Consider the following 27,659-nt stretch of genomic DNA (forward strand, 5'->3'; position numbering starts at 1 on the left):
CATTTTCCATTTTCCGAGTGCCCAAAATGAGTTTTTTTTGTGAAGGACCTACCATATATTTGTTGCAAAATTGGACCAAATTAATTTTCTAAAATACTAGGACATATTTAATGCACAATTGACCAAATGGTTGGGTGTAAAAAGTTTTGATCCACCTCTCATGAAAAAGACAAATTTTCGCCAATTCAGCTGGAAGCGGGTCAAATTTGAACTGTAGCTTCCTTGTAGTTTGCTCTTTATTTTTTCCAAAAATCATTTCTAGGTACATAAGTATCTATTTAATCAGAGAAATATCAAAAGTTTTCCAAGATTCAACCACTAGCAAGGAACGGTCAAGCCCGCCGTTTTGACCGCATTTTGAAACGGGCATAAAAAATTCAAAAAAAATCAAAAAATTGAAAAACCTTCGCATTGGGTCATTATATGTGACCAAGTTATGAGGAAAAATAATAAACTTGTACTACGGAAATTATTTTAAAAAGGTGTTCTCAGAAATGAGCTATCATGCGTGAAGATTCATGGCTTTCAAGCCAAATGATCAATCTTATGGCCACATTCATGGCATAGTTTGTTCAAATGATCTCATAGTGTGCACAAGGGTGCATATTGGAATTCCAAACAATGTTGCCTAAGGGAGTTTTCATTTTCTTTGCACGGAAAATTCATTTTCCATTTTCCGAGTGCCCGAAATGAGTTTTTTTTGTGAAGGACCTACCATATATTTGTTGCAAAATTGGACCAAATTAATTTTCTAAAATACTAGGCTATATTTTATTCACAATTGACCAAATGGTTGGGTGTCAAAAGCCTTGATCCACCTCTGGTGAAAAAGACAAATTCCCGCCGATTCAGAAGGAAGCGGGTCAAATTTGAACTACAGCTGCCTCATAGTTTGCTCTTTATTTTTTCAAAAAATCATTGCTAGGTATATAAGTATCTATTTAATCAGAGAAACATCGAAAGTTTTCCAAGATTCAACCACTAGCTAGGAACGGTCAAGCCCGCCGTTTTGACCGCATTTTGAAACGGGCATAAAAAATTCAAAAATAATCAAAAAATTGGAAAACCTTTGCATTGTGTCATTATATGTGACCAAGTTACAAGGAAAAATAATAAACTTGTAATACGACAATTATTTTAAAAAAGTGTTCTCAGAAATGAGCTATCATGCGTGAAGATTCATGGCTTTCAAGCCAAATGATCAATCTTATGGCCACATTCATGGCATAGTTTGTTCAAATGATCTCATATTATGCACAAGGGTGCATATTGGAATGGCAAACAATGTTGCCTAAGGGACTTTTTATTTTCTTTGCACGGAAAATTCATTTTCCATTTTCCGAGTGCCCGAATTGAGTTCTTTTTGTGAAGGACCTACCATATATTTGTAGCAAAATTGGACCAAATCATTTTTATAAAATATTAGGCCATATTTAATGCATAATTGACAAAATGCTTTGGTGTCAAAAGTTTTGATCCACCACTTGTGAAAAAGACAAATTTCTGCCAATTCAGTAGGAAGCGGGTCAATTTTGAACTGCGTCTACCTTATTGTTTGCTCTTTATTTTTTCCAAAAATCATTTCTAGTTACATAAGTATCTACTTAATCATAAATACATGGTTTGGTGACGATACGTCGAGGTTTGGATGTGGCCCAGGGCCCCAACTCCAAAGCACGTAAACTCGCATGCCCGCCGCGTGGTCACCGCGTGACCTTGACGTTGACATGCTTTCTGGGAGGCATAGGCATGTCTAGTGGGTTGGGCACTCCCCAGGTAGGTGCTAGGAAGAAAATTACAACAGAAGAATCTCACGAGGAGACTGACCTATGCTCAAAGATGAATTAGCACCCAAGTGTTTGATTAGCGGTACGGGAAATGCACATGGCCAATGGGCGTGAGTTTTGGCTGAGGATGATCATCTACTAAGGAGAATGTCTTCACAAATTTTTAGCTCAAAAGGAGGATCCTAGGTGGTACTTGCTTTGCAAAGTACCATGCTAGACAAAAATATGAATGTTGAAGCTGGGCTCAAAATAATGAATGGATTGAGCTGAAATTTGGTGGAGGATGGTTATTTGGGCATAGGAAAGCATTGTAGAAAATTGATACCATTTGGACATGCCAAAGTAGTATTTCCTTCACAATGCTCTTATATGGACAGAAACTTGGGAAAACTAGTGAGAGAGATTGGATGAATGAAATGAGCTAAAAATTGGTGTAGGTAAGTTACATAGGTATGGTCATGCGCTGGTAAATTTTCAGATCATTTGGGTAAGCCTAGCTAGTACTTACTTCACAAAGCTTCTCTCAAGGTAGAAACTTTGGAAATTTCCTGAGAAAGATTTACTAGGAAAATTGAGCTGAACATTATCATGTGGCAATGATTTGGGTAGGGAAGAGTGACCGAAAAGTTTGAGGGTAATAGGAGGGGTCTATATAACACTTGTTTTGCAACGTGCCAATTTGGCCATAAAATATAAATTGAACCTGGGCTCACATAGATGATTTGACTGAGCTTCAATTCGGAGGAGGGTGATAATTTGGGCATATGAAGGAACTGTATAAATTTCATGTCATTTCGATATATAAAAAGGTACTTCCTTCACAATGCTTCTAGGTGGACACAAACTTTGGAAATTTGCCGAGGAAGATTTATTAGGAAAATGGAGCTGAATTTTGTCATGCGATAATGATTTGGATAGGAAAGAGTGCCCAAAAATTCCGAGGGCAATCAAGAATATATAAATAGCACTTCCTTCATAAAGTGCTGTTGTGAACAGAATAGGAAAATGAATATTGTTGAATTAGTTTTGAACTAGGCAAGGAAGGATTTTTACATATTTGATGAAGATATGACCCAAAGAATTTATGAGATTTTTTTGGGAATTTTGAGAATGACAGAAATATAGGTTGCTTCACAACCTAGGGCAAAAACTGCCACATGGACATGACACATAGGCAAAACTGATGAGGTGGCGCCTAGTCATAGCAACCCACCACAATTTACAAGGTTATGACCATCTATATTGGTCATGATCAGCTAGAAATAAGGCAGCAGACCAGTGCTATCTGCTTTATGACCATTTCGTGTATGGAAATTACGACCTTTCTGACCAAAATGGTCGTTATAGTTTAGGGTTTGGAGCCCCCCGAACAGCTTTTGATTAATTGGTATGAAATGGTCATAGATCTATGACCAATTCTTCCAGGGTCACTGACAGAAGGTCAGTAGTTGACATATTTCTTGTAGTGAATAGAGATCAAGTCATTCAAATCAACCAATTTGTGTGAACACCTGCAAAAAAATTCTGACACACACAGAAAGAGTGGAAGTCATCGCAGAAAGATGTTGCACATGAAAGAAATCGGAGAAATAAGTAGAGCAGTGCAAGATGGTGGGTGTGCCTTCAGTTCATGGTTGTGGTATGGAGGATTATGGAGGCATCCCGGTCCAAAAATATCAGCCGTCTGGAACAATAGAACAGAGTATGAATTATAGACACTGATGCAAGGCGTTTGTGTTGAATTGCCTCGTATAAAGAATTGCAATGCAAGGTTACATATTCAATCAAGCAAAACTAAATTCAGATTTAAATTAAGCAAACAAACATCCAAAATTACCAACAGAGGGGAACTTGGGAAGATTATGTACCAGCAGATGCCTGAAATCTCTGTGTGCAGTGATGGAAGACCAATGAATGAAGATGACTACTTGGGAGTCATCCAGAAGGCACCACCTGAGAAAATGCAATTTTGTGATCCAAGAAACAACATGTCATTGGGAATATGAGGAAATGGAAGGGAGATGCTGACCGGAGGCTGCAGTAGGAGTGGTGTGACACCACGCCCACACATACTGATGGGAAATAAGGTGAGGCAGAGCATCGACTTTAAATAGCAATCCGTCAGTTACATGTTGAGATCTAGGGGGAGGAAGTGGAGCGTCATCTCAGATGTTATTAGGAGAATGGCTGGGGCAACCGGGGAAGACAAACAGTGTGGGCTGGCGGGAGCACTGGTCTGCAGATGGGCCTAAAGTAGTGGGTTGCGTGCAGTGCAGCTCATGTGAGGATAAGAAAGAAATACTGACAGAATATCAAATACTGAGGAAGATAGTACAGAACCTTACGTAGCCAAAAGTTTGATGTCGTTGCCCAGAAATCAATCACCGATGGGAAGGAGCAAAACTTGCTCCATAGATGAAGGTGGCCAGCTTGACCAAAACAAAGGAAACCATTGTCGCAGTACAATGTCACTTGCCAAAATAACGCCACCATTTCTGCAGTATGAGGTCGATTCAATGATGCTGCAAGCCATGGCTATCAATGGAGACCCTACACGGTGTGACCATCATCCCAGCACTTCGGGTGGAAAAGAAAGCCGTCCATAGGCTGAGCACCTGCCCGGCGCAGCGACGTACACTCCAAGGCTGAGTCATTAGACAGAGTGTCCTTCCAGGTGAGGCCCAACGGCCTATCTGATTCTGCACACCAACATAGGTGTCGGGACCCCGATCCTAAGTCACACCGATCTAGCATGTAACACTTCATATCACTTTGCGGCCTCACGCACGGTATTCCCACAGGTGCCACCTTACCTGGCCCGGGACTGTTTGCGCCTTTTGGCTCACGTATATGATAGTGTCGCCAGCACCCATATGACAGAGAACCTGGGCCGACATGACTAGTCGTGAACCCAAAGTAGCACTAACTTACAGGGACAGGCATACATGAATCAACCTCGAGCATGTCAGTCAACAGCGTATGAATCCGGGCTGTAGCACTGGGCTAACAGGACTCCGGGAACCCGGGCTGTAGCAGGCTAGGCAGGACTCCGGATGTCACCGCGTGACATTTTCCCAAAGGGACAGACACAGGAACGAAGTGAATCACATGCCGGCCAGTCAAGTGTTCCGGAGCAGTAGTGCTGGGCTAGCAGGACTCCGGTGAACCGGGCTGTAGCGGACTACTATGGCTCATGGAAGCACAAGACTACATTTCCCCATAAGAGAGGCTACCAGAGGTAAACAACTAGGTTGTCGGATCCCACACATAGCAATACACGTTACACGTACGCATAACATGCAAGTATGTGCTGTACAACAGGGCATCACAACATAACTCAAACTCATATAGATAAAGGCCCAGAAGAGCCACATAGCATACAATACAAACAGGGGTCTCATGACCCATCATTCAGAGCATACAAGCAACGGAAGCATTACATGTCCGAGTACAGACAACTACAAAAGAAAAAGACTAAGAAGCCTGACTAAACACGACCCTCCCAAGGGTACAAGATCGTAGCTGGGATACAAGCTACTCGTCGAAGTCACTAGTGTAACCAACTGCAAAACATAAATAAGCAAACGTGAGTACAAAGGTACTCACCAAGTCTTACATCAGAACTATCTACATATGCAACATTATCAACAAAGGGGGTGGTGGAGTTTTAACAGCAGCAAGCCAGCTTTGACTCAATGGCTAACCTATACTACGAGTATCAGAAACTTCTTTGAGGTGAGAAGACGCACACGAGTCCACATATTCGCCATATCAATACTCCACTCCGGATCCGTTCCCGTCTCCCTACGAGAAGGCCATCCATAGCACTCACGCTTATCTTGCGGATTTTAGATTATCCACTTCAAGTTGTCTATGTACTACATAAGTCCTCCAAGTTTCCATATCCGAGGAAAACGGCTATTCGAATAGATAATGTTAACCCTGCAGGGGTGTACTTCTTCACACACGCTCTCGCCACTTATAGCCCTGTACGCGTCATGTACCTCGGCAACCTTCAAGCGGAAGCCGGGCGAGGGAGTCGGCCACGACCTGACTAACCACACAAGTCTCTCGTCCAGGTTTATCGCCTATTCGAGTTCCATCCGCAAGGAGTTTCGGCCGAAGTCTCCAGTACGGCCCCAAACGATGTGTGCAGGGTTCCCAAGCCCACCATCCGGGTGCCACTTGGTACACCGTGCCACGGTGCCTAGTCTGTCCCAAGCCCGTCCCATCGGACACTACCTGGTAGACAAGTAGCACTACCTACAAACGCCAGAAACTAGTTGCAACTCCTGGACAGAGATCAAGTGGATTAATAAGCCGAGAGGGGCCGGATGACCGGAACCCAATGTGTGGTAGTAACTGGACTTGGATAACATACACAGAACTCAGTGCTTAGGGACGGTTCCAATGAGACAACCCACCATGTACTCCTACATGGTCTCTCATCGCTACCTTTACCAAAACATGTTCACACACTTAGCCTTTATTGGTAGGACATGTTCACCACTCCGATTCATTCTCGATGAATCAGACCTGACACAACTCTAAGCATAGCTGGCATAAAGAAAACAAGCATGGATGAGTAGGCACATCAAGGCTCAAGCAACTCCTACTCATGCTAGTGGGTTTCAACTATTTACTGTGGCAATGACAGGTCATGTAGAGGAATGGGTTCAGCTACCGCAGCAGAAAGTAGCAGTTTGAATTGTTGTTGTCCTAACGCAGTATAAGGAGCAGGAGCGAGAGAGTGGGATTTATCGAGATGCTCAAGGGGGTTTCCTTGCCTGATAGATCCACGAAGAAGCACTGCTCCTCAGACAGGTACTCGGCACACCTTCCGGAGTAGAACCTATCGAGAAGGGACGGTGCCGGCAATCAATAAACAACCATATGCAACAATATGATGCATGAAGATGACATTTCAAAGATGCTATGATTTTCCCTAATGCATCTAGCATCAATTTGGTTGAAGTCCATATGAACGAAGGGTTCATATGCAAACCCCAAATTAAGTATATAACATGCCATTATTACGTTTTCACTTATACAACAAGTATAAGTTTGTTTTTCATGCATGAAACTGGCATAAATGGATTCCTTGCATTTTTCTGATAATTTTTCATATATAAATTATTTCATTCTGAGCTACGGTTGAATTATTATGAATTTTTAGAAGTTTTAACTATTTTCTAGAATTCTCTTAATTATTTAAAATCTAGAAAATCAATTACTGCATCAGCGTGATGTCACAGAGGCATCAGCAAGGCTGACCAGGTCAAACCTGGTGTGTGGGGGCCACACGTCAGTGACACAGTGGTTAAGCCTGGGTCAAACCCGCACTCACCAGGGTTTGACTTGGCTCTGGGGCCCACTGTCAGTCTCAGGGGGGGATTAGGCTATGGGATTAGCGCTAATTAAGCCGCCACGTCAGCCTCGCCGGAGTTCGGCCGGCGACGACCAAACCGCGTGGCGGTGCTTCGCCGGAAGGCGCTATAGGCGGCGGAAGAGCGCGCGGGGACTACCAATCGGCAGCCCGCGCTCGACCGCATCCACCTGGGCATAGGGGAGGTCGCGGGGACGGTGGAGCTCGCCAGAGCAGGGCTCGCGGCGGCAGCCGGAGCTCGGTTGATGCGGGTTAGGCACTGCAGGGCGCTAGGGGGGGCTGCGGTTTGGTGCGTTGGACTCGTGGGGGTGCGGTGAGCTCAGTGGTAAGCTTGGACGCGTGCTTGAGTAGTGGGGATGAACTATATAGTAGTGGGGATGAACTATTTAGGTATTATAGATTAATGGTCAACCATATGGCAGCTTTAGGGGATCCCGACGTATTCGACAAGGTTGCCCTTTATCACTATATCATTTTATTCTCACAGTTAATGACTTGTCACTTTCCATTCAGGAGGTTATAAATGACAATCATTTGAGTAGTATTCAGTTAGGACCTGCTTGTCCCCCTATTCACTCTCTGATGTTTGCTGACAATCTTTTTGTCTGTGGTAGGGCTGATAATGATGATGCTAATATGATAGCCTCTCTTATTAATGAATTTTGTGCGGTTTCTTGTCAACTCCTATTGGCAATAAATTTGCTATCCTTTTGAGTAAGCATAAGATGTTAATCTAAAAAATTAAAGTAAGAATATTTTCCCTCTCCCAATATGGATTTTAACACAACTCATCTAGGTCATCCCGTAATTCTTCCTGGGAAAAATAGACCCGCGGCCTACAATTTTATTATTGACAAATTCAAAATTAAGCTTAAGGGCCTATTCGGTAGCTCACCAGCTCTCGTAATTCCTTGAATCCCACTTCTCATTTCCACTACCAGCTTCCTATGGGAGTGCTAGCGATCAAAAATACGTTCAACTCGTCCTCTTTAGCTTCTGGTCATTGGGCATGGGTAGAAAACCCTTTCCATTGGTATTCGGCCCTAGTGGGAGGTTTGGACATGCCAAATAGAGGCCCAAGTAGGAGCAACACTCATCCACGTGAGGCCCATTTTCGTAGTGGCTATGAAAGGGAGCCAAAAGGCCAGGCACTTATTAGCCTAGTTCACTGGGAGGCATCATTTTTGCCCCTTTTTCTCTATGTTTCAGGACTATGGGACTATTTGGTAGCTTGCCATCTCCCAGCTTCCACGAATCCGCGAGCAGAGCTAGCCTGAACGGCCAAAATCCAGGAAGCTCCCATGAATCCATGAGCGGAGCTAGCCCAATCATTGTAATCTGTTCCTCCATCACTTGTGTGGTCTTCGGTTTCTTGTTTGTGTCAGAAATGATCTTTTCGAGCCTCTTATTAACCTTTGGTGTAATAGGAGATGGAACTGCTTGGGTATCCTCCAACAAATCAACATCTTCAATTTGCTCAAGATTGATGGCACTTGATATTAGAGCAGTAGGAGGGGTGCCAAAACTCGGATTCCAATTATCGGAACCGTCACTTGTGTTGTCTTCAAACATGAAGCACAAGTTTTCTTCATTGCGAAATCCATGAACTTGTAACAACATGGAATGTCCTACAATACAACAAAGATAATATATGTTAACAACTAATAAGAAGAAAGATATGGTATGCACAACATAAGAATGAAATTCACTATCTTTGCCTTCTTCCACCACTTAGCATCTTGTTTCACAGTGTTGTGCTCAGTGTCCCATCCCGTTCGTGTCTCTTTCAACTTAAGTTTCTTGAATACACTATAATCACTTATGAGTTTGTCCCATTTGTTCTTCAATTGATTATACGTGTACTCCAACCCTGTTCTTATTTTAAATTGTCTTCCCACTTCCTCATATGCATTGGCGGTCAAATGAGTATTTGGCCTATTTCCAGCTTTCACTTGCTCGGTAAACAACTCAGTGATAATCCTAGTGTTTTTGATGGTCCATTGGGCAACCATGTTTGACAATTCTATATAAAAGTCCATGCCACTTTTATGTGTGCTAAACAAGATTGCACAAAAAGGTTGCATATTCATGTCACTTTGTGTTACGCTCAATATAAAAAGATTGTATGATGTACATGGACTATCATATTTATAAATCTGAACTGAATGGCTAGATCTGTAAGGCTGCACATGGACTATCTCATCTACAAATTTTTGATAGCTCAAATCTATAAATCTGAACTAGGATTAATTTACAAACGGTGTGAGAGACGACATCAAAAACTCTCAACCAAATAGCTGCATATGGACATCCAAACATCTGAACAAAAGGGCCTATGACGTAAGCCAATTAAAATGAATGGAGAGGGATGGGGTTGCGCATCTCACTAATAGGAAAAGGCCTATTAGTGGCACACCTATTTTGGCCATTAATGGCGCACTATAGGTGCGCCACTATCATCAAGCCACTAGTAACAAGTACTAATGGCGCACCCCTGGTGCGCCATTAGTATACCAAATAGTAGTGGTGCACCACATAGTGCGCCATTACTATGGCCAACGGTGCGCCATTACTATCTGACTTAGTAATGGCACACCACATATATGGTGCGCCATTACTAACAATTTTTTTACAAAAAAATTCAGAAAATAATTTTTCAAAAAAATCAATATTTTTTCATTTTTTCTTAATCTCGGGTCAGTATGGCTTAATCTCGGGTCGATATGCTTAATCTCAAGTCAAATCACACTCCATGGTCAAACTTCCGAGAAGGTCACGCATCCTCACACTACTCCAGCCCAAGCACGCTTAACTTCACAGTTCTATCCAACCCCAGCACCAACTCACTTAACAGACACTTGTTGATATATCAATCATATCAATCCTATTAAACCTTGTTGATGTCTATGACTTTGTTCATGTTCATGAGTGTGATGAAATTTTGAAAAAATATTTAAAACTTCCCGGTCAAATTACGTATCATATTTTGAAAAAAAAATCGAAACCAATTTTTTCTCTCTTACTAGTGGCGCACCTAGCAAATGGTGCGCCATTACTAAGTTTGAAACTTTTTCCATCCCCCTCTAGATCTTAAAAGCCCCATATCTTTCGTTCTATTAGGCTTTTGGGGATTCTGAAAATCTTCAACAAGGTTCCCCTAGTTGAATTCGGATGTAACTTTTCGAGTAGATGATTTTTCATATAAAAAACTTTTTAATCCGAGTTCATATGCAAAAGTTATGCCCATTTTACTAAATTTGAGAGAGATTTTGCAAATAAAGTCAAATTTCATATTTGTAAATTTTCCCAACAACTAGACCACATATCACATGAGAAACTTATTTTCTTTTATTCTTTTGACATTTCCATCATTTTCTTTTATTTTTTCTAAAACTGAAAAAGGCGTTCCATGGGGGGTGCAAAGAAAGTTAGTAATGGCGCACCACCTAACAATGCGCCAGTAGTAATCCTGGTTACTAATGGCGCACCTGTTACGTGGTGCGCCACTACTAGTTTTGTAAAAAAAATAAAAAAATTGTTAGTAGTGGCGCACCGTGGTTATGGTGCGCCATTACTAGTTTGAACTAGTAATGGCGCACTATACCCTGGTGCGCCATTATTAGTTTCGAAAAAAGTAAAAAAAAATTGTTAGTAGTGGCGCATAGAGTGTGTGGTGCGCCATTACTAGTTGCCCTGGTGCGCCATTACTAGTTTTGGAAAAATAATAATAATAATTGTTAGTAGTGGCGCACCGTGGGTGTGGTGCGCCATTAGTGATATGGACACTAATGGCGTACCTACACATGGTGTGCCACTACTATATAGCAGTGGCGCACCACATGTGTGGTGCGCCATTAATGTCCATATTAGCTATAGCCTTTTCCTAGTAGTGTTTGAACGAGCTCACCTTGAGTTTCTGAAGTGGCAACGGCGAGGGAGAAGAGCAGTGTTGCCGACAGCAGGGGTCGGCTGTTGGAAGGTTGGGGCGACGGGGGAGAAGGATGACTCACACCAAGGTATCAATCTAGTAGGAGAACCAAACAACAATATGTAAACAGTACCTGCACATAAAAAACAAATACTTTGAACCCAACGCTTATGAGGGGTTGTCAATCCCTCTTACGGGTAACGACGTAGGAAATTGCCAAGTTTACGGGAGAAAATTTGTGGTAGATTGGATAAATAGATCGGAACGCAAATATGATAAAGAATAGACCTGGGGGCCGTAGATTTCACTAGTGGCTTCTCTTAAGAAATAGCACACGATGGGTAAACATATTACTGTTGGGAATTGATAGAAAATCAAATAGTTATGACGATATCCAGACAATGATCAATATATAGGCATCACATCCAAGGTTAGTAGACCGATTCCAGCCTACATCTACCACTATTATTCCACACATCGGCAGCTATCCAGCATGCATCTAGTGTATTATGTTCATGGAGAAACAGAGTAATGCAATAAGCATGATGATATGATATATACGAGATCTATTCATGTAGGAATAGCCCCCATCTCGTTATCCTTAATAGGAATGATATATGTGTGTCTTGCTGCCCCTTCTGTCACTGGAAAAGAACACCACATGATCGAACCCATCACAAAGCACCTCTTCCCATGGCAAGAAAAATCGATCTAGTTGACCTACCTAAACCAAAGATTCGAGGAAGAAATACGAGGCTATAAATAATCATGCATATAAGAGATTAAAAGAAGACTCAAATAACTTTCATGGATATATAGATCTGATCATAAACTTAAAGTTCATCGGATCCCAACAAACACACTGCAAAAAAGAGTTACATCAAATAGATCTCCAAGAGATCATTGTATTGAGAATCAAGAGAGAGAGAGAGAGGAAGCCATCTAGCTACTGCCTACAGACCCGCAGGTCTATGATGAACTACTCACGCATCATCGAAGAGGCACCAATGATGATGATGAACCCCTCCCTGATCGTGTCTAGATTCGATCTCGTGGTTCTGGAACTTGCGGCCACTGGAATTGTGACTCGTCGACTCCCCTAGGTTTTATGGAATATTTGAGGATTTATAGGGCGAAGAGGCGGTGTGGGAGGCCACCGAGGTGGGCACATCCCACCTGGGCACACCCAGGCACGCCCTGGTGTGTTGTGCTCCCCTTGAAGCCCCCCTATGGTATTCTTCGGCCCAAGAGGTGTCTTTCGGTCCAGAAAAATTCTCCAAAAAGTTTCGTTGCATTTGGACTCCGTTTGGTATTGATTTTCTGCGATGTAAAAAACAAGCAAAAACAACAACTGCACTGCGAACTATGTCAATAGGTTAGTCCAAAAAAATTATATAAAGTTGCTATAAAATGGTTGTAAAACATCTAAGAATAATAATATAACAACATGGAATAATCAAAAATTATAGATATGTTGGAGACGTATCAACGAGTGGCTGGGGATAGAGGATAATGGGGATCAGGATTATTTCGAGATTGTCCATCGAACAGGTTAGGGCACTATGGTTGGCATATGATCATAAATAAGGCCAACTCCAGGAATCCTGATTCTGGTATCGGCGAAACAACCACTCCAACTTTTTGTACGTGGATCCTACTTCGAACTTGGAAGGCAGCTTCCTGGAACTAGGCCACTCGGGCCACCTCCGCTCGCGGATTCGCGAAAGCTGGGAGTTGGCGAGCAACCAAATATGCCCTAGTTGTTATAAGGCTAACATGTTATCTCATGCAGGAAGACTCACTCTTATCAATTTTTTCTTTGCTTCCATCCGTGTTTATTATACACCAAGTATCCTTTTAAACAAGTCCACTATTAACAAACTAACTTCTATTGTTAGGAGATTCTATTGGACATGTATGGATAAAGGTAATGATTCGTAACCTATCTGTTTTAGAGCTTCGGATGATATTTGTAAACCTATGCATAAAGGTGGACTTGGCATAAGAGATTTATACATGATGAACAAGTCCATGCTTGCAAGAATGGCTTGGAGAATTATTAAGAACCCTGATTCCTTAATTACTAAATCTCTCAAATCCAAGTACTTTCATAACTCTACTATTTGGTCACTCAATACTCCTGTTCCAAAGTCTACTTTCTGGTCTTCTATTAATTTTACCTTTCATTCACAAGGCTAGTCAAACTCAGATTGCTAATGGTAATTCCTGCATTTGGACTACTCCTTGGTGCAAAGGTTGGGAAAATATTTATGATCACCTTAAGCCAGATTTAAATAAGCATTGTGCCAAGATAGTTAGCGATCTATGGAAACCTAATAGAAAACTTGGGATGAGGATAAAACTAGCATATTCTTTGATGAGGTTTTTGAAAAGCAATGGTTTAAATATTACTATCATCAATACTAGCATGGATGATGTGTTATGTTGGATACACACTCTAATGTTGAATGTACTACTAAAAGTGCATATAAAGCTCTATTGGAGGAGGCTCAAGCTGGAAGTCAAGTTTCGAATAATACTATCTCAGAGCCTGAAATCAATATTCAATCAAGCAAAACTAAATTCAGATTTAAATTAAGAAAACAAACATCCAAAATTACCAACAGAGGGGAACTTGGGAAGATTATGTACCAGCAGATGCCTGAAATCTCTGTGTGCAGTGATGGAAGACCAACGAATGAAGATGACTACTTGGGAGTAATCCAGAAGGCACCACCTGAGAAAATGCAATTTTCTGATCCAAGCAACAACATGTCATTGGGAATATGATGAAATGGAAGGGAGATGCTGACTGGCGGCTGCAATAGGAGTGGTGTGACACCACGCCCACACATACTAATGGGAAATAAGGTGAGGCAGAGCACCGACTTTAAACATCAATCCGTCAGTTACATGTTGAGATCTTGGGGGGAGGAAGTGGAGTTAGGAGAATGGCTGGGGCAACCGGGGTAGACAAACAGTGTGGGCCGGCGGGAGCACTGGTCTGCAGATGGGCCTAAAGTAGTGGGTTGTGTGCAGTGCAGCTCATGTGAGGATAAGAAAGAAATACTGACAAAATATCAAATACTGAAGAAGATAGTACAGAACCTCGAACTTCAGAGATTTCACCACCGTACGTAGCCAAAAGTTTGATGTCATTGCCCAGAAATCAATCACCGATGGGAAGGAGCAAAACTTGCTCCATAGATGAATGTGGCCAGCTTGACCAAAACAAAGGAAACCATTGTCGCAGTACAATGTCACTTGCCAAAATAACGCCACCATTTCTGCAGTATGAGGTCGATTCAATGATGCTGCAAGCCATGGCTATCAATGGAGACCCTACACGGTGTGACCATCATCCCAGCACTTCGGGTGGAAAAGAAAGCCGTCCATAGGCTGAGCACCTGCCCGACGCAGCGATGTACACTCCAGGGCTGAGTCATTGGACAGAGTGTCCTTCCAGGTGAGGCCCAACGGCCTGTCTGATTCTGCACACCAACATAGGCCACCACCATCTACACGAAGCGGCAAACGGAGCAGGTCTCGATGGAGGCCACCAAGGACAACGACATGATGGACGAGGAGGGGAGTCAACCGGCGACATCAGCAGAGGCGAGCGTGGTCGTGCAGCTAGGGAAGATGTGGAGAGGAGGTAGCAGACGATGCTGGTAGAGTGGGCTTGACCGCTGCCGGGAGGGATCCCCCACCTTGGTCCGACCAGCCACCATAGGTTGGGCAAGAGGGACTCCGTCTCCGTGTGAGCTGCAGACGAGACACAGGCTGGAGTGTTGTCTTTGCGAAGCACGGAATCAGGGAGAAAGACACTTATGTGGCAAGAGGGTTGTAGTGGTTGGTCCCATATGTAAGGCAATGGTGTGGTGGGTCCTTAGCAAGTAACCGGCGCTTATGTGGCAGGAGAGTTGTTGAAGGAAATATGCCCTAGAGGCAATAATAAAGTTATTATTTTATTTCCTTATATCATGATAAATGTTTATTGTTCATGCTAGAATTGTATTATCCAGAAACATAATACTTGTGTGAATACATAGACAAACTAAACGTCACTAGTATGCCTCTACTTGACTAGCTCGTTAATCAAAGATGGTTATGTTTCCTAACCATAGACATGTGTTGTCATTTGATTAACGGGATCACATTATTAGGAGATGATGTGATTGACATGACACATTCCATTAGCTTAGCACCCGATCGTTTAGTATGTTGCTATTGCTTTCTTCATGACTTATACATGTTCCTATGACTATGAGATTATGCAACTCCCGTTTTCCGGAGGAACACTTTGTCTGCTACCAAACGTCACAACGTAACTGGGTGATTATAAAGGAGCTCTACAGGTGTCTCCAAAGGTACATGTTGGGTTGGCGTATTTCGAGATTAGGATTTGTCACTCCGATTGTCGGAGAGGTATCTCTGGGCCCTCTCGGTAATGCACATCACATAAGCCTTGCAAGCATTGCAACTAATGAGTTAGTTGTGAGATGATGTATTACGAAACGAGTAAAGAGACTTGTCGGTAATGAGATTGAACTAGGTATTGAGATACCGACGATCGAATCTCGAGCAAGTAACATACCGATGACAAAGGGAACAAAGTATGTTGTTATGCGGTCTGACCGATAAAAGATCTTCGTAGAATATGTGGGAGCCAATATGAGCATCCAGGTTCCGCTATTGGTTATTGACCGGAGACATGTCTCGATCATGTCTACATTGTTCTCGAACCCGTAGGGTCCGCACGCTTAACGTTACGATGACAGTTTCATTATGAGTTTATATATTTTGATGTACCGAAGTTAGTTCGGAGTCCCGAATGTGATCACGGACATGACGAGGAGTCTTGAAATGGTTGAGACATAAAGATTGATATATTGGAAGCCTATGTTTGGACATCGAAAGTGTTCCGGGTGAAATCGGCATTTTACTGGAGTACCAGGAGGTTACCGGAACCCCCCGGTAACCTAATGGGCCTTAATGGGCCTAGTGGAGGAAGAGGAGAGGAGGCCTAGGGGCTGCCGCGCACCCCTCCCCCCTCATGTCCGAATTGGACAAGGAGGGGGGGCGGCGCCCCCCTTTCCTTTCTTCCCTGTCTTCCTTCTTCCCCATGTCCTAATCCAACTAGGGAAAGGGGGGAGTCCTACTCCTGGTAGGAGTAGGACTCCTCCTGCGCACCTCCTCCTAGGGCCGGCCGCACCCCCCCTTGGCTCCTTTATATACGGGGGCAGGGGGCACCCCTAGACACACAAGTAGATATCTAAGATCATTCTCTTAGCCGTGTGCGGTGCCCCCTTCCACCATAGTCCTCGATAATATTGTAGTGGTGCTTAGGTGAAGCCCTGCGACTGTAGAACATCAAGGTCGTCACCACGCCGTCGTGCTGACGGAACTCTTCCCCGACACTTTGCTGGATCAGAGTCCGAGGATCGTCATCGAGCTGAACGTGTGCTAAAACTCGGAGGTGCCATAGTTTCGGTGCTTGATCGGTCGGGCCGTGAAGACGTATGACTACATCAACCGCGTTGTCATAACGCTTCCGCTATCGGTCTACGAGGGTACGTAGATCACACTCTCCCCTCTCGTTGCTATGCATCACCATGATCTTGCGTGTGCGTAGGAAAATTTTGAAATTACTACGTTCCCCAACAGTGGTATCAGAGCCTAGGTTTTATGCGTTGATGTTATATGCACGAGTAGAACACAAGTGAGTTGTGGGCGATATAAGTCATACTGCTTACCAGCATGTCATACTTTGGTTCGGTGGTATTGTTGGACGAAGCAGCCCGGACCGACATTACGCGTACGCTTACGCGAGACCGGTTCTCCCGACGTGCTTTCACAAAGGTGGCTAGCGGGTGTCAGTTTCTCCAACTTTAGTTGAACCAAGTGTGGCTACGCCCGGTCCTTGCGAAGGTTAAAACAGCACCAACTTGACAAACTATCGTTGTGGTTTTGATGCGGGGGTAAGAACGGTTCTTGCTAAGCCCGTAGCAGCCACGTAAAACTTGCAACAACAAAGTAGAGGATGTCTAACTTGTTTTTGTAGGGCATGTTGTGATGTGATATGGTCAAGACATGATGCTAAATTTTATTGTATGAGATGATCATGTTTTGTAACAGAGTTATCGGCAACTGACAGGAGCCATATGGTTGTCGCTTTATTGTATGCAATGCAATTGCGCTGTAATGCTTTACTTTACCACTAAGCGGTAGTGATAGTCGTGGAAGCATAAGATTGGCAAGACGACAACGATGCTACGATGATGATCAAGGTGTCGCGCCGATGACAATGGTGATCATGACGATGCTTCGAAGATGGAGATCACAAGCACAAGATGATGATGGCCATATCATATCACTTATATTGATTGCATGTGATGTTTATCTTTTATACATCTTATCTTGCTTTGATTGACGGTAGCATTTTAAGATGATCTCTCACTAATTATCAAGAAGTGTTCTCCCTGAGTATGCACCGTTGCGAAAGTTCTTCGTGCTGAGACACCACGTGATGATCGGGTGCGATAGGCTCTACGTTCAAATACAACGGGTGCAAAACAGTTGCACACGCGGAATACTCAGGTTATACTTGACGAGCCAAGCATATACTGATATGGCCTCAGAACACGGAGACCGAAAGGTCGAGTGTGAATCATATAGTAGATATGATCAACATAGTGATGTTCACCAATGAAACTACTCCATCTCACGTGATGATCGGACATGGTTTAGTTGATTTGGATCACGTGATCACTTAGAGGATTAGAGGGATGTCTATCTAAGTGGGAGTTCTTTAGTAATATGATTAATTGAACTTAAATTTATCATGAACTTAGTACCTGATAGTATCTTGCTTGTTTATGTTTGATTGTAGATAGATGGCCCGTGCTATTGTTCCATGGAATTTTAATGCGTTCCTTGAGAAAGCAAAGTTGAAAGATGATGGCAGCAATTACACGGACTAGGTCCGTCACTTGAGGATTATCCTCATTGCTGCACAGAAGAATTACGTCCTGGAAGCATCGCTGGGTGCCAGGCCTGCTGCTGGAGCAACACCAGATGTTATGAACGTCTGGCAGAGCAAAGCTGATGACTACTCGATAGTTCAGTGTGCCATGCTTTACGGCTTAGAATCGGGACTTCAACGACGTTTTGAACGTCATGGAGCATATGAGATGTTCCAGGAGTTGAAGTTAATATTTCAAGAAAATGCCCGGATTGAGAGATATTAAGTCTCCAATAAGTTCTATAGCTGCAAGATGGAGGAGAACAGTTCTGTCAGTGAGCATATACTCAAAATGTCTGGGTATAATAATCACTTGATTCAATTGGGAGTTAATCTTCCAGATGATTGCGTCATTGACAGAATTCTCCAATCACTGCCACCTAGCTACAAGAGCTTCGTGATGAACTATAATATGCAAGGGGTGAATAAGACTATTCCCGAGCTCTTCGCAATGCTGAAAGCTGCGGAGGTAGAAATCAAGAAGGAGCATCAAGTGTTGATGGTCAACAAGACCACTAGTTTCAAGAAAAAGGGCAAAGGGAAGAAGAAGGGGAACTTCAAAAAGAACAGCAAGCAAGTTGCTGCTCAAGAGAAGAAACCCAAATCTGGACCTAAGCCTGAAACTGAGTGCTTCTACTGCAAGCAGACTGGTCACTGGAAGCGGAACTGCCCCAAGTATTTGGCGGATAAGAAGGATGGCAAGGTGAACAAAGGTATATGCGATATACATGTTATTGATGTGTACCTTACTAATGCTCGCAGTAGCACCTGGGTATTTGATACTGGTTCTGTTGCTAACATTTGCAACTCGAAACAGGGACTACGGATTAAGCGAAGATTGGCTAAGGACGAGGTGACGATGCGCGTGGGAAATGGTTCCAAAGTCGATGTGATCGCGGTCGGCACGCTACCTCTACATCTACCTTTGGGATTAGTATTAGACCTAAATAATTGTTATTTGGTGCCAGCGTTGAGCATGAACATTATATCTGGATCTTGTTTGATGCGAGACGGTTATTCATTTAAATCAGAGAATAATGGTTGTTCTATTTATATGAGTAAAATCTTTTATGGTCATGCACCCATGAAGAATGGTCTATTCTAATTAAATCTCGATAGTAGTGACACACACATTCATAATGTTGAAGCCAAAAGATGCAGAGTTGATAATGATAGTGCAACTTATTTGTGGCACTACCATTTAGGTCATATCGGTGTAAAGCACATGAAGAAACTCCATACTGATGGACTTTTGGAACCACTTGATTATGAATCGCTTGGTACTTGCGAACCGTGCCTTATGGGTAAGATGACAAAAACACCGTTCTCCGGTACTATGGAGAGAGCAACAGATTTGTTGGAAATCATACATACAGATGTATGTGGTCCGATGAATGTTGAGGCTCGTGGTGGATATCGTTATTTTCTCACCTTCACAGATGACTTAAGCAGATATGGGTATATCTACTTAATGAAACATAAGTCTGAAACATTTGAAAAGTTCAAAGAATTTCAGAGTGAAGTTGAAAATCATCGTAACAAGAAAATAAAATTCCTATGATCTGATCGTGGAGGAGAATATTTGAGTTACGAGTTTGGTGTACATTTGAAACAATGCGGAATAGTTTCGCAACTCATGCCACCCGGAACACCACAGCGTAATGGTGTGTCCGAACGTCGTAATCGTACTTTACTAGATATGGTGTGATCTATGATGTCTCTTACTGATTTACCGCTATCGTTTTGGGGTTATGCTTTAGAGACGGCCGCATTCACTTTAAATAGGGCACCATCAAAATCCATTGAGACGACGCCTTATGAACTGTGATTTGGCAAGAAACCAAAGTTGTCGTTTCTGAAAGTTTGGGGCTGCGATGCTTATGTGAAAAAGCTTCAACCTGATAAGCTCGAACCCAAATCGGAGAAATGTGTCTTCATAGGATATCCAAAGGAAACTATTGGATACACCTTCTATCACAGATCCGAAAGCAAGACTTTTGTTGCTAAATTCGGAAACTTTCTAGAGAAGGAGTTTCTCTCGAAAGAAGTGAGTGGGAGGAAAGTAGAACTTGATGAGGTAACTGTGCCTGCTCCCTTATTGGAAAGTAGTACATCACATAAACCGGTTTCTATGACACCTACACCAATTAGTGAGGAAGCTAATGATGATGATCATGAAACTTCAGAACAAGATACTACTGAACCTCATAGATCAACCAGAGTAAGATCCGCACCAGAGTGGTACGATAATCCTGTTCTGGAAGTCATGCTACTAGATCATGATGAACCTACGAATTATGGAGAAGCGATGGTGAGCCCAGATTCTGCAAAATGGCTTGAAGCCATGAAATCTGAGATGGGATCCATGTATGAGAACAAAGTGTGGACTTTGGTTGACTTGCCAAAAGATCGGCAAGCAATTGAGAATAAATGGATCTTTAAGAAGAAGACTGACGCTGACGGTAATGTTACTGTCTACAAAGCTCGACTTGTCGCAAAAGGTTTTCGACAAGTTCAAGGAATTGACTACGATGAGACCTTCTCACCCGTGGCGATGCTTAATTCTGTCTGAATCATGTTAGCAATTGCCACATTTTATGATTATGAAATTTGGCAGATGGATGTCAAAACTGCATTCCTGAATGCATTTCTGGAAGAAGAGTTGTATATGATGCAGCCGGAAGGTTTTGTCGATCCAAAGGGAGCTAACAAAGTGTGCAAGCTCCAGCGATCCATTTATGGACTGGTGCAAGCCTCTCGGAGTTGGAATAAATGCTTTGATAGTGTGATCAAAGCATTTGGTTTTGTACAGACTTTTGGAGAAGCCTGTATTTACAAGAAAGTGAGTGGGAGCTCTGTAGTATTTCTGATATTATATGTAGATGACATATTACTAATCGGAAATGATATAGAATTTCTGGATAGCATAAAGGGATACTTGAATAAGAGTTTTTCAATGAAAGACCTCGGTGAAGCTGCTTACATATTGGGCATTAAGATCTATAGAGATAGATCAAGACGCTTAATTGGACTTTCACAAAGCACATACCTTGACAAAAGTTTGAAGAAGTTCAAAATGGATCAAGCAAAGAAAGGATTCTTGCCTGTGTTACAAGGTGTGAAATTGAGTAAGACTCAATGTCCGACCAATGCAGAAGATAGAGAGAAAATGAAAGATGTTCCCTATGCTTCAGCCATAGGCTCTATCATGTATGCAATGCTGTGTAGCAGACCTGATGTGTGTCTTGCTATAAGTCTAGCAGGGAGGTACCAAAGTAATCCAGGAGTGGATCACTGGACAATGGTCAAGAACATCCTGAAATACCTGAAAAGGACTAAGCATATGTTTCTCATATATGGAGGTGACAAAGAGCTCATCGTAAATGGTTACGTTGATGCAAGCTTTGACACTGATCCGGACGATTCTAACTCGCAAACCGGATACGTGTTTACATTAAACGGTGGAGCTGTCAGTTGGTGCAGTTCTAAACAAAGCGTTGTGGCGGGATCTACATGTGAAGCGGAGTACATAGCTGCTTCGGAAGTAGCAAACGAAGGAGTCTGGATGAAGGAGTTCATATCCGATCTAGGTGTCATACCTAGTGCATCGGGTCCAATGAAAATCTTTTGTGACAATACTGGTGCAATTGCCTAGGCAAAGGAATCCAGATTTCACAAGAGAACCAAGCACATCAAGAGACACTTCAATTCTATCCGGGATCTAGTCCAGGTGGGAGACATAAAGATTTGCAAGATACATACGGATCTGAATGTAGCAGACCCATTGACTAAGCCTCTTCCACAAGCAAAACATGATCAGCACCAATGCTCCATGGGTGTTAGAATCATTACTGTGTAATCTAGATTATTGACTCTAGTGCAAGTGGGAGACTGAAGGAAATATGCCCTAGAGGCAATAATAAAGTTATTATTTTATTTCCTTATATCATGATAAATGTTTATTGTTCATGCTAGAATTGTATTATCCGGAAACATAATACTTGTGTGAATACATAGACAAACTAAACGTCACTAGTATGCCTTTACTTGACTAGCTCGTTAATCAAAGATGGTTATGTTTCCTAACCATAGACATGTGTTGTCATTTGATTAACGGGATCACATTATTAGGAGAATGATGTGATTGACATGACACATTCCATTAGCTTAGCACCCGATCATTTAGTATGTTGCTATTGCTTTCTTCATGACTTATACATGTTCCTATGACTATGAGATTATGCAACTCCCGTTTGCCGGAGGAACACTTTGTGTGCTACCAAACGTCACAATGTAACTGGGTTATTATAAAGGAGCTCTACAGGTGTCTCCAAAGGTACATATTGTGTTGGCGTATTTCGAGATTAGGATTTGTCACTCCGATTGTCGGAGAGGTATCTCTGGGCCCTCTCGGTAATGCACATCACATAAGACTTGCAAGCATTGCAAATAATGAGTTAGTTGTGAGATGATGTGTTACGAAACGAGTAAAGAGACTTGCCGGTAACGAGATTGAACTAGGTATTGAGATACCGACGATCGAATCTCGGGCAAGTAACATACCGATGACAAAGGGAACAAAGTATGTTGTTATGCGGTCTGACCGATAAAAGATCTTCGTAGAATATGTGGGAGCCAATATGAGCATCCAGGTTCCGCTATTGGTTATTGACCGAAGACATGTCTCGATCATGTCTACATTGTTCTCGAACCCGTAGGGTCCGCACGCTTGACGTTACGATGACAGTTTCATTATGAGTTTATATATTTTGATGTACCGAAGTTAGCTCGGAGTCCCGGATGTGATCACGGACATGACGAGGAGTCTCGAAATGGTCGAGACATAAAGATTGATATATTGGAAGCCTATGTTTGGACATCGGAAGTGTTCCGGGTGAAATCGGCATTTTACTGGAGTACTGGGAGGTTACCGGAACCCCCGTAACCTAATGGGCCTTAATGGGCCTAGTGGAGGAAGAGGAGAGGAGGCCTAGGGGCTGCCGCCCGCCCCTCCCCCCCAAGTCCGAATTGGACAAGGAGGGGGGGCGGCGCCCCCCCTTTCCTTTCTTCCCTCTCTTCCTTCTTCCCCTAGTCCTAATCCAACTTGGGAAAGGGGGGAGTCCTACTCCCGATAGGAGTAGGACTCCTCCTGCGCGCCTCCTCCTAGGGCCGGCTGCACCCCCCCTTGGCTCCTTTATATACGGGGGCAGGGGGCACCCCTAGACACACAAGTTGATCTCTAAGATCGTTCTCTTAGCCGTGTGCGGTGCCCCCTTCCACCATAGTGCTCGATAATATTGTAGTGGTGCTTAGGCGAAGCCCTATGACAGTAGAACATCAAGATCGTCACCACGCCGTCGTGCTGACGGAACTCTTCCCCGACACTTTGCTGGATCGGAGTCCGGGGATCGTCATCGAGCTGAACATGTGCTAAAACTCGGAGGTGTCGTAGTTTCGGTGCTTGATCAGTCGGGCCGTGAAGACGTACGACTACATGAACCGCCTTGTCATAACACTTCCGCTATCAGTTTACGAGGGTATGTAGATCACACTCTCCCCTCTCGTTGCTATGCATCACCATGATCTTGCGTGTGCGTAGGAAAATTTTGAAATTACTACGTTCCCCAACAGTTGTAGTGGTTGGTCCCATATGTAAGTCAATAAAAGAATGTTGATGTGGCAGGTGTGCTGAGGTGGATAGGCTGCATGTTAAGAGAAATATAGTAGTGGGGATGAACTAATTAGGTATTATAGATTAATGGTGAACCATATGGCAGCTTTAGGGGATCCCGAAGTATTCGACAAGGTTGTCCTTTATCACTATATCATTTTATTCTCACAGTTAATGACTTGTCGCTTTCCATTCAGGAGGTTATAAATGACAATCATTTGAGTAGTATTCAGTTAAGACCTGCTTGTCCCCTTATTCACTCTCTGATGTTTGCTGACAATCTTTTTGTCTGTGGTAGGGCTGATAATGATGATGCTAATATGATAGCCTCTCTTATTAATGAATTTTGTGGGGTTTCTTCTCAACTCCTAATGGCAATAAATCTGCTATCCTTTTGAGTAAGCATAAGATGTTAATCTAAAAAAACTAAATTAAGAATATTTTCCCTCTCCCAATATGGATTTTAACACAACTCATCTAGGTAATCCCGTAATTCTTCCTGGGAAAAATAGACCCGCGGCCTACAATTTTATTATTGACAAATTCAAAATTAAGCTTAAGGGCCTATTCGGTAGCTCACCAGCTCCCGTAATTCCTTGAATCCCACTTCTCATTTCCTCTACCAGCTTCCTATGGGAGTGCTAGCGATCAAAAATACGTTCAACTCGTCCTCTTTAGCTTCTGGTCACTGGGCATGGGTTGAAAACCCTTTCTAGTTGTATTCGGCCCTAGTGGGAGGTTTGGACATGCCAAATAGAGGCCCAAGTAGGAGCAACACTCATCCACGTGAGGCCCATTTTCGTAGTGGCTAGGAAAGGGAGCCAAAAGGCCAGGCACTTATTAGCCTAGTTCACTGGGAGGCATCATTTTTGCCCCTTTTTCTCTCTGTTTCAGGACTATGGGCCTATTTGGTAGCTTGCCATCTCCCAGCTTCCACGAATCCACGAGCAGAGCTGGCCTGAACGGCCAAAATCCAGGAAGCTCCCGCGAATCCATGAGCAGAGCTAGCCCAATCATTGTAATCTGTTCCTGCATCACTTGTGTGTTCTTCGGTTTCTTGTTTGTGTCAGAAATGATCTTTTCGAGCCTCTTATTAACCTTTGGTGTAATAGGAGATGGAACTGCTTGGGTATCCTCCAACAAATCAACATCTTCAATTTGCTCAAGATTGATGGCACTTGATATTAGAGCAGTAGGAGGGGTGCCAAAACTCGGATTCCAATGATCGGGACCGTCACTTGTGATGTCTTCAAACATGAAGCACAAGTTTTCTTCATTGCGAAATCCATGAACTTGTAACAACCTGGAATGTCCTACAATACAACAAAGATAATATATGTTAACAACTAATGAGAAGAAAGATATGGTATGCACAACATAAGAATGAAATTCACTATCTTTGCCTTCTTCCACCACTTAGCATCTTGTTTCACAATGTTGTGCTCAGTGTCCCATCCCGTTCGTGTCTCTTTCAACTTAAGTTTCTTGAATACACTATAATCACTTATGAGTTTGTCCCATTTGTTCTTCAATTGATTATATGTGTACTCCAACCCTATTCTTATTTTAAATTGTCTTCCCACTTCCTCATATGCATTGGCGGTCAAATGAGTATTTGGCCTATTTCCAGCTTTCACTTGCTTGGTAAACAACTCAGTGATAATCCTAGTGTTTTTGATGGTCCATTGGGCAACCATGTTTGATAACTCTATATAAAAGTCCATTCCACTTTTATGTGTACTAAACAAGATTGCACAAAAAGGTTGCATATTCATGTCACTGTGTGTTACGCTCAATATAAAAAGATTGTATGATGTACATGGACTATCATATTTATAAATCTGAACTGAATGGCTAAATCTGTAAGGCTGCACATGGACTATCTCATCTACAAATTTTTGATAGCTCAAATCTATAAATCTGAACTAGGATTAATTTACAAACGGTGTGAGAGACGACATCAAAAACTCTGAACCAAATAGCTGCATATGGACATCCAAACATTTGAACAAAAGGGCCTATGACATAAGCCAATTAAAATGAATGGAGAGGGATGGGGTTGCACATCTCAATACTAGGAAAAGGCCTATTAGTGGCGCACCTATTTTGGCCATTACTGGCGCACTATAGGTGCGCCACTATCATCACGCCACTAGTAACAAGTACTAATGGCGCACTCCTAGTGCGCCATTAGTATACCAGATAGTAGTGGCGCACCACATAGTGCGCCATACTATGGCCAACGGTGCGCCATTACTATCTGACTTAGTAAGGGCACACCACATATATGGTGCACCATTACTAACAAATTTTTTTCAAATTTTTTTCAGAAAATATTTTTTCAAAAAAAATCAATTTTTTCGTTTTTTCTTAATCTCGGGTCAGTATGGCTTAATCTCGGGTCAATATGCTTAATCTCAAGTCAAATCACACTCCATGGTCAAACTTCCCAAAAGGTCACGCATCCTCACACTACTCCAGCCCAAGCACGCTTAACTTCACAGTTCTATCCAACCCCAGCACCAACTCACTTAACAGACACTTGTTGATATATCAATCATATCAATCCTATTAAACCTTGTTGATGTCTATGACTTTGTTCATGTTCATGAGTGTGATGAAATTTTGAAAAAATATTTCAAACTTCCCGGTCATATTACGTATCATATTTTGAAAAAATTTGAAACCAATTTTTTTTCTCTTACTAATGGCGCACCTAGCAAATGGTGCACCATTACTAAGTTTGAAACTTTTTCCATCCCCCCCTCTAGATCTTAAAAGCCCCGTATCTTTCGTTCTGTTAGGTTTCTGGGGATTCTGAAAATCTTCAACAAGGTTTGCCTAGTTGAATTCGTATGTAACTTTTCGGGTAGATGATTTTTCATATAAAAAACTTTTTAATCCGAGTTCATATGCAAAAGTTATGCCCATTTTACTAAATTTGAGAGAGATTTTGCAAATAAAGTCAAAATTCATATTTGTAAATTTTCCCAACAAGCAGACCACATATCACATGAGAAACTTATTTTCTTTTATTCTTTTGACATTTCCATCATTTTCTTTTATTTTTTCTAAAACTGAAAAAGGCGTTCAGGGGGGTGTGCAAAGAAAGTTAGTAATGGCGCACCACCTAACAATGCGCCAGTAGTAACCCTGGTTACTAATGGCGCACCTGTTACGTGGTGCGCCATTACTAGTTTTGTAAAAATAAAATTAAAAAAATTGTTAGTAGTGGCGCACCGTGGTTGTGGTGCGCCATTACTAGTTTGAACTAGTAATGGCGCACTATACCCTAGTGCGCCATTATTAGTCTCGAAAAAAGTAAAAAAAAAATTGTTAGTAGTGGCGCACAGAGTGTGTGGTGCGCCATTACTAGTTGCCCTGGTGCGCCATTACTAGTTTTGGAAAAATAAAAAAAAATTGTTAGTATTGGCGCACCGTGGGTGTGGTGCGCCATTAGTGATATGGACACTAATGGCGTACTTACACATGGTGTGCCACTACTATATAGCAGTGGCGTACCACATGTGTGGTGCGTCATTAATATCCATATTAGCTATAGCCCTTTTCCTAGTAGTATTTGAACGAGCTCACCTTGATCTTCTGAAGTGGCAACGGCGAGGGAGAAGAGCAGTGTTGCCGGCAGCAGGGGTCGGCTGCTGGAAGGTTGGGGCGACGGGGGAGAAGGATGACTCACACCAAGGTATCAATCTAGTAGGAGAACCAAGCAACAATATGTAAGCGGTACCTGCACATAAAGAACAAATACTTTCAACCCAACGCTTATGAGGGGTTGTCAATCCCTCTTACGGGTAACAACGTAGGAAATTGTCAAGTTTACGGGAGAAAATTTGTGGTAGATT

General features: G+C 42.6%; 2 pseudogenes; both read right to left on the reverse strand.

The window, feature by feature from the left end:
• Positions 1–8,328: 8,328 nt before the first annotated feature.
• On the reverse strand, positions 8,329–9,185 carry LOC147964005 (uncharacterized; annotated as a pseudogene).
• A 15,451-nt stretch (positions 9,186–24,636) lies between these two features.
• On the reverse strand, positions 24,637–25,493 carry LOC147964006 (L10-interacting MYB domain-containing protein-like; annotated as a pseudogene).
• Positions 25,494–27,659: the final 2,166 nt, after the last annotated feature.

Source organism: Triticum urartu, chromosome 6A (assembly GCF_056163025.1).
Source record: "Triticum urartu cultivar PI428250 chromosome 6A, HENAU_Tu73, whole genome shotgun sequence".
Taxonomy (NCBI): domain Eukaryota; kingdom Viridiplantae; phylum Streptophyta; class Magnoliopsida; order Poales; family Poaceae; genus Triticum; species Triticum urartu.